The 12,420-nt window shown below is 44.1% G+C and overlaps 1 long non-coding RNA gene across 1 annotated transcript in view; it reads right to left on the minus strand.

Annotated features, from left to right (window-relative positions):
- Nucleotides 1-3,204: 3,204 nt before the first annotated feature.
- The window catches only part of LOC133373234 (uncharacterized), a 43,510-nt gene continuing 34,294 nt past the window's right edge, over nucleotides 3,205-12,420 (minus strand). The window contains exons 2-3 of the long non-coding RNA XR_009759628.1: nucleotides 8,017-8,138; nucleotides 3,205-5,345 (exon numbers count right to left, since the gene is read on the minus strand). This is a non-coding gene — a long non-coding RNA (uncharacterized LOC133373234). The remainder of the gene's footprint in view (nucleotides 5,346-8,016; nucleotides 8,139-12,420) is intronic.

Below are 12,420 nucleotides of genomic sequence, written 5' to 3' on the forward strand. Positions count from 1 at the left end.
TGGGACCTTCAGATGCTCCACCAATGAGCTATGGCCCTTAACACTTGGTTTTCCATTCCCTCCCTCTCCTCACTGAGCTGTTTCTGGATAGGTTGTTTTCCTTAGTGTTTTTGTACTTCTGTAGACTCTGAGGTTCTCCCAAAACCTCCCCATTGAGTGTGGATGGTGTTTTGGCTACAAAAGAACCTGCACTCTGAGTTCACTATTATTAAAGCTGTTAATCCAAACTTCCCCAATCTGGTGCTGTCCAGATGTTTTGGACTATACCAGCGCAACAGTTTTGCTGGCTGAAGCTGGCGAGAACTGTAACCTAGTTCATCTGGAGGGCCCCATATTGGGGATGGCTGGGTAGCAGTTGGAGTGTTGGACTAGGATCAGGGCATCCAAATCCCTACTCAGCCATGAAGCTTGCTGGGTGACCTTGGGCCAATCACCATCTCTCAGCCTAACCTACCTCGCAAGGTTGTTATGAGGACAGGATGAATAGAAGGGAGGACCATGTATGCCATCTTGAGCTTCTTGGAGAAATGGTGGGATATAAATGTAGACAAACAAACAAACAAACAAACAAGCCAATGCAAAAAATATAGCACAGCACATAGTTGCTCCCACAAGAGGCAGTGATGGCCACCAACTTAGATGGCTTTAAAAGAGGATTAGACAAATACATGGATAAGGCTATCAGTGGCTCCTAGCCATGATGGCTATGTTCTCCCTCCATAGATGGAAGCAGTATGCTTCTGAATAACAGTTGCTGGAAACGTTAGGAGAGAGTGTTCTTGCATTCAGGTCTTGCTTTGGGGCACTGGGGCATCTGGTTGGCTACTGTGATAAGAGAATGTTGGACTAGATGGGCCACTGGCCTGATCTAGCAGGTTCTTCTTATGTTCTTAAGATAATTTCAAATGCCTCTTCTGGTAAACTTGCTCCATCTGGAAAGGAATGCTTTCCTGGGCAGGCAAATTAACACCAAATACTGTCCTTGGTTAAACCTTCCCTCCAGATTTAATCTTTCCTTGCACTGTAAATTAACTGACTCCATTTGGTTTGAACCAATAATGCCAACCTAATCACAAACTTCAACAACACTGACCTGAATAGATCACCACCACCGTCACCAATGCACAGCCAGAGGAAACCCCTAATTAATTTCAGCTTCTCTCATAACTTGTCAGTATAAGATCTTTGATCCTGTTTAGAATGCATCTTTCCCAGGGGAGGGAAGCCTATCGGGGAGAAGAACTTGATGCAACACGATTGTGATTTAATGGATGCATTACTGTTGAACCAGATAACTGGATGGGCATGTTAAGTGACATCTCAGCTCGACACCGAACTGAACTAAAAGATGTATAATTCCCCATTAAACTAGGTGGTCCTTTCTTCCAACCATCCATTCACTTTGCTTTTTCTCTTGTACTTGTCTTTCTTTTGTTCATTCATTCAGGCTTATTTTCTTTGCTTTGTTCCACTTGATCCTTTTTTAGATCCATCCGTCCATCTGTCCATCCGTCCATCCGTCCATCCGTCCATCCGTCCATCCATCCGTCCGTCCGTCCGTCCGTCCATCCATCCATCCATTCTTAGACTTATTTGTCACCTTGTATTTGTGAGCATCCAAAGCATCCCATTTTTTTAAAAAAATGTTTTTAAAGTTATTTTGTTTTAATATATTTTAAAGTTTGTTTTTATGATGTTTTAAAGTGTTTTTAGTGCTTTTGTATGCCGTCCTGGGCTCCTACTAGGAGAGATATAAATCTAACAATAAATAAAAATAAAATAAAAATGGCTAACAATGCAATCCTAACTACATCTACTCAGAAGTACGTTCTATTCAATGGGGCTTACTCCTAGGCAAGTTGTGTTAGGGTTGTAGCCTTAATTAACACATATATTGTGATTTTAAACAAACAGTCTTTATCAACCTACAGATGATAAATTGTAATTTCACTGTTTCACATATATTCCTGCTTTGAAGTAATTTTGCTCAATTGGACTTCCTCCCAAGGAAGTGCAGATAGGATTGGATCCTGAAAAGTGCTTAATTTTAGCAGGATTGTGCCCTTTTCTTTATCCAGCCATACGCACACCAAGCCCTGCATATTATTGTTGTGATTCAGAAGCCATAACTGGATCTCTGCCACTTTCAACACCCCCATTCTTATCGCTATGATAGATTTCAGTGAGACTTGCTTCCACAGAGAATGTTTAAGTGCTGAGTGTTAAATTCAGCTACCCTGTCTTAAGTGGTCTATGGATTAGTTCTCCTGTTGCAGTCAAGAATCACTGTTTACACATCAGGGAAACAGAAAAACATCTCCTGTTGGCTTCTGTTACATGTCCCTGCCAATACTATTCAGAACATGAAGTGGGGGTAGCTAACTCCCAACCTGCAAAGAGTTTATTCTGTTCCCTAAGGCCCTCCAAAATTTGTCACATTTAAAAAATAAAAATATCTTTACTGCTTCTATGGCTCTCCTGCTGTGGCACCATGATTCCAAAAGATTTTTAAGGGACCCCCAAGCCCCTCCCCCCAAAAAAACCCATTATAATGGCAGATATTATCAGGCAGGTGCCTTCATTGTATACTTTCCAGTGCCTGCTTAAAACGAATGAATTGAATGAATGAATGCTTAAAACATTTCTGTTTAGGCAAACCTATCCAGACTTGCAGATGTTGGTGTTTTTTAATCTCTTTTTAGTTTACTGCCAGTTTTAATTGTATTTGTTTTTAATTACATATTTTTAACTGGTTTTATTGATAATGTTAATATTTCTCATAAACTGCTTAGATGTGTTGTTACGATCAAGTTGTACATAAATTTTGTTAACTAAATAATTTGCCAGCTCATTTTTCCATTCTTTGGTGTAACAAAAAAAAGGGAGGCTGGCTCCAGTCTGAAGCTGAACAGCTGCATGACTTCCCTGAAGGTGTAGTTACAACCCTGGAAAAGGAGTCAACCAGTCTTAGGAAAAAGAAGCCCTGGTCCAAGCAAGAGTCATAGAATTGAATAGGTGTGCAATCTTGTGCCTTTATGTCAATGGGTGTAAGGAAGAAGAAAATAAATAAATTTATGGGTTTGGTGATCCAGTGAGGTGTCTGATACAAGACCATATCCTATCACTCCATAGATCTATTCACACATCATGGCTGGTGCTCTTATAATTTCAGAATTTATTTTAAAAAAATATGTTTATACCACCAGACAGCAGAGGTTCCAGGGAAGTTTACAAAATCAAGATAAGATACAAATAAAGCATGCACAGCATGTTTATTTATTATTTATTTATTACATTTATCCCACCCTTCCTCCTTGAAGGTGCCCAGGGTGGCATATTTAAACATTTATTAATATGTTTAAAAGTGGGGGGGGGCTGCCTTAGCCTGGTGTCAAAAGGATAACAAAGTTGATGCCAGGCGGGCATCTTCGAGGAGAGAATTTTACAACTGGGGTGCCACCAATTAGAAGGATGGTCTCTGGTCACAAACTATGGTTGTTAAAGATGGTAGGGGGCTTGGAGGAGAGCCCCCAAAATATGGCCTCAGTACATGGGCAAGTTAGTATATGGAAGCAAGTGTTCCTTCAGGAACCTGGATCCTAAGATGTATAGACATTTAAAGCAGGGTTGGCTAACCTGTGGACCTCCAGATGTTACCAAACTACAGTTCCCACCATTCCTGACCATTGGCCATGTTGGCTGGAGTCAATGGAAGCTGGAGTCAAACAACTTCTGAAGGGCCACACATTATATCTATTACTGCAGCGAGCACCTTAAATTGTGCTCACAAACAGCCTGCAAGCCCATGAAGTTATTTCAGTGCTGGCAAGATATGTTCCCAATCAATAGTTTGAAGACTGTGGGCTGTGTCCAATTAAATTCTACTCAGTGTAGACCCATTGAAGTGAATGGACCTAATTTTGTCTTGGCTGTTTTTCTCAGTGGGTCTATTATGACTAGTATTGGATATAATCCTGCATTTTGAAGTAATTGAAGTGTCCAAACAATCTTTAAAGGCAGCCCCACATGCAATATGTTACCGTAGTCAATCCTATATTTATCCAGAGTATGGATAACTGACATCTTCCACTGTGGCACACATCACTTAATGAATTTCCTGGAATGAACTCCATCAGAGAGAAAGGCTGCATCAATGAATCAGTGTGTCAACTGCTTCATTGCTGAAGCGAATGAAGACTGGGACATAGGCATGTGTATGACATCAGGCAATGCCACTAGTGTGTGTGAGACTTTGCGGCAGGCAATCTCTGCTTCTTGAGGAGGAGAGTGGGGTAGTGCACTGTCAGGCATCTGTGCGCTGATGTGGTCCCCAACTTTGTGCTATCTTCTCCCCTCCCCAACCTTACACATTTCCTGCAGTGATTGTACACTACACCAAATTCACCAGGGAGGTGGTGTAAAAAAATAGCCCAGATGAAATAAGATTATGTTCTGCCACACATTCATGGATGCCTCCTTCCTCTGTTGGCATGCAGTGTTGTGGGATGCTTCTCAGTAATTTATCTCTTTATTGCATTTGTATACCGCCCCATAGCCAAAGCTCTCTAAGCGGTTTACAACAATTACAAACATTAAAAACAAATATACAAATTTAAAAACACATTTTTAGAAAGCAATTTAAAAACACATGCTAAAATGCCTGGGAGAAGAGGAACATCCTGACCTGGTGCCAAAAAGATAACAGTGCTGGTGCCAGGCACACCTCATCAAAAAGATCATTCCATAATTTGGGGGCCACCACTGAGAAGGCCCTCTCCCTTATTGCCATCCTCCGAGCTTCCCTCGCAGTAGGCACCCAGAGGAGGGCCTTTGATGTTGAGCATAGTGTTCAGGTGGGTTCATGTCGGGAGATGCATTCCTGTAAAGTGAAAGATCCTGCTAGTGATGAGGTGTCATGGGTTGTAGATGCCCTGCTACTGATTACATCAACAGCTGAGCTTATGGATGACGGCTTCCAATGTAGACAGCTTTATTAGGAGTTGGACAAATTCACAGAGGCTGCCAGTGGCTACCAGTCATGATTACTATATGCTGCCTCCAGAATCAGAAGCAGCATGGCTCTTAATTACCAGTCAACTGGAGAATAATAGTGGGGGGGGGTTATGTGTAGTCTTCCCAGAGGCATCTGGTTGGCCACTGTGGGAAACAGGATGCTGGAATAGATGGGCCTTTGGTGTGGTCCAGCTGGGTTCATCTTATGTCCTTCTGGTGTCTTTTCCTGAGTAGTTGTTTGATGTGGTATGTCAGGGAGCCTGACCTCTATCATGATAGTTGTTGAAACTCTGAAGTCTTCAGCTCCTCTTTGATCTTCCTCTTTCAAGGATCTGTAATGAATGATTTTTAAAAAGCTGTAAGTTGTTTGTCTGTTATTTATGTTTCATCTTGTCTTTCTATACTGCCCTGCAAGTGCGGCTGAAGAGCGGTGTAGGGAAATTTTAAATGAAAAGTAATAAATCCTTTGCTTTGCAAGCAGAACAACGTTCACTCCACTCCAGTGGCACAGCTCAGTAGCAGGACATCTGCCTTGCATGCAGATGGTCCTCAGTGTCACCTCCAGGTTGGGCTGGGAGAGACTACTGCCTGAAACCCTGGAGACCAGCTGCCAGTCAGTGCAAACTATACTGTGCTAAATGGACCAATGGCCAGACAGTATAAAGCAGCTTCCTGTGTTCTAGTAGTCTTCTGCCTTTTCCATCCTGGGAGCCACCATTAACCCAGATATGTATCTGGGGGCACATTTCTTCTCCTTTCCTCTGATATATTTGTATAGTAATAGGGCAACTGCTGCAACCCACCTTAGATTAGGCCGTGTCCTGGCAGTTAATCCCAATTCATCAGCTGATGACCACCTCGCTCCTTCCACATGCTTCTCATTTAGCAACCACTAATTTGCTCATTTATGTGTGTTCTTCATATGTACCTTCCGCGCCTTCTCCCAGTCCTGATCTATGGGTCCACAGATTCCAGGCAGACATGAACCTCTAATTTTGGTGTACTCACACACAGACACACAGAGAGAGAAACACACTTTCTCATCCAAATACAGCCCTACACAGGCTTTAGATTGTACCCAACTAAGGCATCCTCAGACCATCAGTATGCTGATGACACGCAGCTCTACTTCTCCTTTTCATCTTCTTCAGGTGAGGCTGTCGATTTGCTGAACCGTTGCCTGGCCTCGACAATGGACTGGATGAGAGTTAACAAACTGAAGCTCAATCCAGACAAGACTGAGATGCTGTTGGTGGACGGGTTCTCTGATCGGATGGTGGATATATACCCTGTCCTGGACGGGGTTACACTCCCCCTAAAGGACCGGGTTCGTAGTCTGGGAGTCTTTTTAGACTCTTCCCTCTCACTTGAGGCTCAAGTAGCCTCGGTGGTTAGGAATGCGTTTTACCAACTTCGGTTGGTAGCCCAGCTACGTCCCTATTTGAGTAAAGAGGACCTTACATCAGTGGTACATGCTCTGGTAACCTCACGTTTGGATTACTGTAATGCGCTTTACGTAGGGCTACCTTTGAAGACAGTTCGGAAGCTACAACTAGTGCAAAATGCGGCGGCCAGATTGCTGACAAGGACCAAGCGGTCCGAGCATATAACACCTGTTCTGGCCAGCTTGCACTGGTTGCCAATATGTTTCCGGGCTAGATTCAAAGTGTTGGTATTAACCTATAAAGCCTTATACGGTGCGGGACCACGATACCTTGTGGAACGCCTCTTCCGATATGAACCGGCCCGTGCACTACGTTCTGCTACGAAGGCCCTCCTCTGGGTTCCAACTCACAGGGAGGCCCGGAGGGTGATGACAAGATCTAGGGCCTTCTCAGTGGTGGCCCCCAAACTATGGAACAGTCTCCCTGAGGAAGTACGCCTGGCGCCGACTCTGCTCTCCTTCCGGCGCCAGGTCAAAACCTTCCTATTCTCTGAAGCATTTTAAGTTACACTGATTTAATTTTAAAAATGTTTATTGTGTTGGATTGTTGCTTGTATTTTAGTATTGTTTTGTTATTTATTGTATTTTTATGCTGTTTTATGTTCACCGCCCAGAGAGCTATTGCTAGTCGGGCGGTATATAAATTTAATAAATAAATAAAATAAATAAATAGACCAGACCGACTGGAATCAATGGGCATGACTAACTTAAGGCCATTGATTTCAGTGGGTGTGTCTCGAGTATGATTGAGTTGGATACAAACCCTCAGAGAGGCCCACAGACAGACAGATTGAGTACTTGGGCATTATCCAGCCAAAGTTAAGAACTTTTAGCAGACCTGTTGATTTCAATGGGAGATGCTTATCTCCCATGGAAACCAAAGAGATGGACAATGTGTAATTAATTAATTAATTATTACACTTATCTACCGCTTTTCCTCCAAGGAGCTCAAGGTGGCATGCATGGGTGTCCCCCCTCTCCATTTTATCCTCACAACAACTCTGTGAGGTAGGTTAGGCTGAGAGACAGTGAGTGGTCCAAGTTTATTATTTATTGATTTATATCCCACCCTTCCTCCCAGAAGGAGCCCAGGGCAGCAAACAAGAACACTAAAAGCACTCTAAAACATCATAAAAACAAAAGACTTTAAAAGATATTAAAACAAAATATCTTAAAAACATCTTTTAAAAAACAGCTTTAAAAACATCTTGAATAGCAATTCCAGCACAGGCACTGACTAGGATAAAGTCTCTACTTAAAAAGCTTGTTGAAAGAAGAAGGTCTTCAGTAGGCACTGAAAAGATAACCAAGATGGTGCCTGTCTAATATTTAAAGGGAGGGAATTCCAAAATGTTAGTGCCATGACACTAAAGGCCCACTTCCTATGTTGTGTGGAAGGGACCTCCTGATAAGAAGGTATCTGCAGTGATAGACTGGATATATAAGGGTGAGTGGGGATTTGAACCCTGATCTTCCAGTTCCTAGTCCAGCACTCTTGCTGCTACACCATATCATATGTCTACTCAGAAGTGTGTCCCATTAAATCCAATGAGACCTACTGCCAGGTGAGTATAGGATTGCAGCCTTAGAAGTGATTAACTTCTGGATCCATGCTTGGATTTCATCCGATATATCCAGGATCAGGGTATCTGTTTAGGAATATATTCTTGCACAGCTGCACCTGAAAGATAAATTAAAATAATTATCTGTTATCCATATTGTAGTTTGTTCAGCATAGTGAGCAATGCAAGAGACTGGCATGTCACACTGCCCTATCAAGAGGACTGGAGAGTTGGTGGGATCGATTCCCAACTGGTAAGGAAATATCAACATGCAATGAATAGTGACACTGCAGTACTGCATCAACACCTAAAGAGATTAGCCACTCCCAGTTTTTACTGAGCCCAATAAAATTTGACAGGGTTGAAAGAATTACATATGAATTCTAATCTAATTTTGCTTCTTGTAATCTCATCAAACTGGTTCCGTTTCCCTAATGACTTGATATGTATTCAGGATATTTCACAGACCCATTTTTGTGCATGTACATTCTGGACTCCTGAAAAATGCATCGGCACTTAACACTCCAAGTAACTGTGGTAAGGATCACAGCCTTGATTATTTCACATTCACACACACACACATCACTTTTTGGGACCAAACTTGAGGGCCTCATCTACAACATGCAACCCGATCCACTGCATGTTTACTCAGAAGTAATTCTCACTGCGTTCAGTCTGACTTCCTCCCAAGTAAATGGGTGCTGAATTTCAGTCCTCTTTAAGTGCCAGGGACATACAGCCCTCACTTGGCAGGGATGCAGTTTGTCATTTATGGCAATGATTCCTATAACAGTATTATTTAGGAACATGTTATTGTTGTTGTAGCTTATTTCTATCCCACATTTCGGCCAAAAGGCCCTCAAAGCGGCTTACAAACAATAAACACAAATACAGAAATACATATCAATAAAAGCAACACAATTTACAAAAATTAAATCAAAGTAATAACATTGTTTAAAAGCAGCAGTTACAACCTCCAATGAAAATACAACACCAAATCACACTTTCCTAACACTTTCCTAATAAACTCCTAACCATTAGACAGTGTCTACTAGTTCTTACATCAATATGCTGACATCAAAACATAATATATAAAACATAGAATATGTGAAGCCGCCTTTTACCGAGTCAGACCAGTGGCTCAACATTGTCAACACTGATCTACAATGGCTCTCTAGGGCTTCAGGCAGGGGTCTCTCCCAGCCCTACAAATGTTCTACCCCCTGATCTGTAGCCATTCCCTTAGGTGTGGGTGGAGACAGCCAGGAGGCAAATGGATCCAAATGCCCACGACACATAAAAAGGGAGGAGGCGTGGCTGTGAAGATCATGAAGGGATCCTGCGCTTCTGCATTTGTCACTGCACTACTGCTCTTGAGTAGGACTAACAATCCTTTAGGGCAGCCCCGTCAGTGACAATTCGGCGTAAAGCTTGAGATCAGTAAAGTGGCCTTTCACAACAGCAGAGACAGGCTGGCGATAAGGCAGCCTTTCATGGCATCCCCATGCCAATTAACACCTACGGAGGGACAGGAAAAACCCATTGAGAGGCCTCTGCCCTCTAAGCATGTTCACGTTGGCAGTCGAAGAGACCCTTCAGCTGCGATCAAACAGGTCCGCTGCATACATCGGTTGAGAGCCAATCAGCGGAGGCTGGTCCAATAGGGCAAGCGAGGCACTGCCCCACCAAGCTCAGTCTGCTCCCAGCCACCCCCGCCTGTCTGACTCCTTCTTTACAACCAGGCTAGAGGGTGACATTGCGTATCGGTTTCCTCCTCCTCCTCCTCAGTCTCAGGGTTGCCTTTATGGAAACCAGGATGAAGGAAGAGAGGCTGAAAGCATTGCGCCCACGACCGCTGATTTTAATTGTGCAGGGTTCCACGTAGTAGAGACGCTTGGATCTGGAGGAGGTGCTTGGATCTGGAATCATATATGATGCCCTCATCATATATGGTTCCCTCGGGCAGATAGGAGACTTATAAAAATGGGGATAGATCCAGACTAAGGCTGCCCATTTGCCTGGGAGTAAGTCCCATTGATACAGACTTCAGAGGAGACATGGTTAGGATGACGCTGTTACTTAGACTTGCAAACTTGATGTCAGTGGATCTCCTCTATGCACGACGTAGCCTGGATCCAAACCATGAATTTTTAGCGCTGTCACCGGGTTAGATAAATTTTAGTGGAGGTTTTGTGCTCGCTTTAGGCTGCATTCCTATCCCCGCTTACCTAGGAGGAAGTCCCACTGAACGCACTCCTTCGTAAGTGGGACATCTGAAAATCTGCTCAAATTTGCACACGAAGAAAAAAAATAGTCCCAAAGGAGCTGGAGCGGGGAGACCACATTTTGTTTCTGGGTCATACAAATATTTGTCGAGGGAAGCATTATTTTAGGACCATTTCCTCATCGCCATTACGTTGGACGAACTCCCTCTTCCGTGATAGCGGCTGTTTTTATTCTTGCACTTAAGTAGGTATCCAATATGCTCATGCCACATTGACTGGGGACACATTTTTAGAAGAGCAAAACTGATTAGATTAGATTAGATTAGATTAGATTAGATTAGATTAGATTAGGTTAGGTTAGGTTAGGTTAGGTTAGGTTAGATGGATGGATGGATGGATGGATGGATGGATGGATGGATGGAGCAGGCAAGCTCTTCTGGATTAGACCAGAAGTCCATCCTGTCCCAGATGCCTCCAGGAAGCCCACACGGTGGTCGCGAAGGCCCTCTGGCTAGTACATTCCGCAGCAACTGGTATTCACCAGCATAAAGCGGCGTACAGCCAACGCCCAACAGATAGGATGTATTTGCATCTTCTCCTTTCCCAAGCCGTCTAAGCCAGGGCCCATCAAAGGAAGCGGCCGTGCTGAGCCAGACCATCTTACTGCCTATATCTACTGGCAGAGGTTCTCAAGGGTTCCAGACAGGGAGTCTCTCCGAGCCCTAACTGGGGGAGGGGGTTTCATCCATGAAGCTTCTTTTGTCCACCACAAACTCCTGCTACGTGTGACCCTGAGTTCTAGAAAGGGAGGGAGAGGGGAAACGTCCTATTCACGTTCTCCACGCAGTTCATAGTTGTACTCATTTCCAGTCGTGTCTTCTCATCAGTAGCGTAGTGGCAAATTCAGAAGTTCCGGGTCCCTTCATGATAGTCCCAGCCGTCCCCCTGCCCCCTTTTTGTGCTACTGGGTCGAGAATGAGACCCTTGTTAATGCCTTCTCCCACAACAGATGTCCCTAGGAGCTAATAAGCATGAGAGGGAAGAGTGTTAAGTTACTGAGAAGAGTCCCCTCAGTGGATGACCCACCTCCTTTCACTCTGATTGGTGCCAAGGAAGCATGTTAGGAGACTCTTCGCAGTGGCTAACACATTCCACTTTCATACTGATTGGCTGGTAGGATGCTGGAATCATAAGGACCCTGCTCCCAATAAAGTAAAGGGTCTAAGACCCACCTAGACCCCAGACAACTACACCCCTGCTTTCCATAATAATCTCCCCAGCCCCATAAGACTATGTAGATAGATGATGGATGGGTGGATAGATAGACGCTGTGTTAGAATGTAGGACTTACTAAGAACATAAGAAGCTGCCTTAGACCATTGAACCCTTCTAGCTCAGTGTTGTGGACACTGACGGACAGCGGCTATCCAGGATTTTAGTCCTACCCGGAGAGAGGCTGGGGACTGAACCTGGGGACATCTGCAGGCACAGAGCTAAGGCCCTTCCTCTAAACTGGGCAACTTTCTGCATGTACCCGGGGTGCTCTGGGGGCAGGATTATTAGGAGAAGTCGGGGGGGGGCTATTCTGGAAAATGGGGAGGGGAGGAAATGCAGCAGGGTTGGCTTGCCAGTTTTACTTAACTGAAGTCAAACAAATGACCACCCCCAAAAAGGAGGTGGTCATAAGACTTTTTCAGTCCAGCAGTGTCTAAAATTACCAAACTGCCCCGTTGCATTTATCTGGGAGCAAGTTGCAGTGTAAACATTTAGTTTTGAAAAATGAGGGGGGGGGAGCAGAGTCAGGATAAGAGCTGTGTGTGCGTGTGCACGTTTGTGTGTGTGTGTGTGTGACAGTCACTCTTCATTAAGCGCTTTCACCCAAGGATGCGATCAGACATGAGATAATGCGTCCTCTCTCTTTCCCCCCCTCTTTTTCCCCAGGGACCACAACTGTCGCCAGTTCATAAAACCCACCGTGCCGGGGCCGCACCACGCTACTCGCCTCCCATTTATCCCTCACAAAAGCTGGTCTCCCGATCCCTCCTAAGAAACCCAGCGCCGGAGACAACTCAGCCGAAATGTTTAGTTTGATTCATTTCGAGACTAATTGACCTCCCTTCTTTTCTTGAAGCCCAATTAATCTGCAATGTATGTCAAAGGTCTTTAGCCCACTGGA

This window comes from Rhineura floridana, chromosome 19 (genome assembly GCF_030035675.1).
Source record: "Rhineura floridana isolate rRhiFlo1 chromosome 19, rRhiFlo1.hap2, whole genome shotgun sequence".
NCBI classification, from domain to species: Eukaryota; Metazoa; Chordata; class Lepidosauria; order Squamata; family Rhineuridae; genus Rhineura; species Rhineura floridana.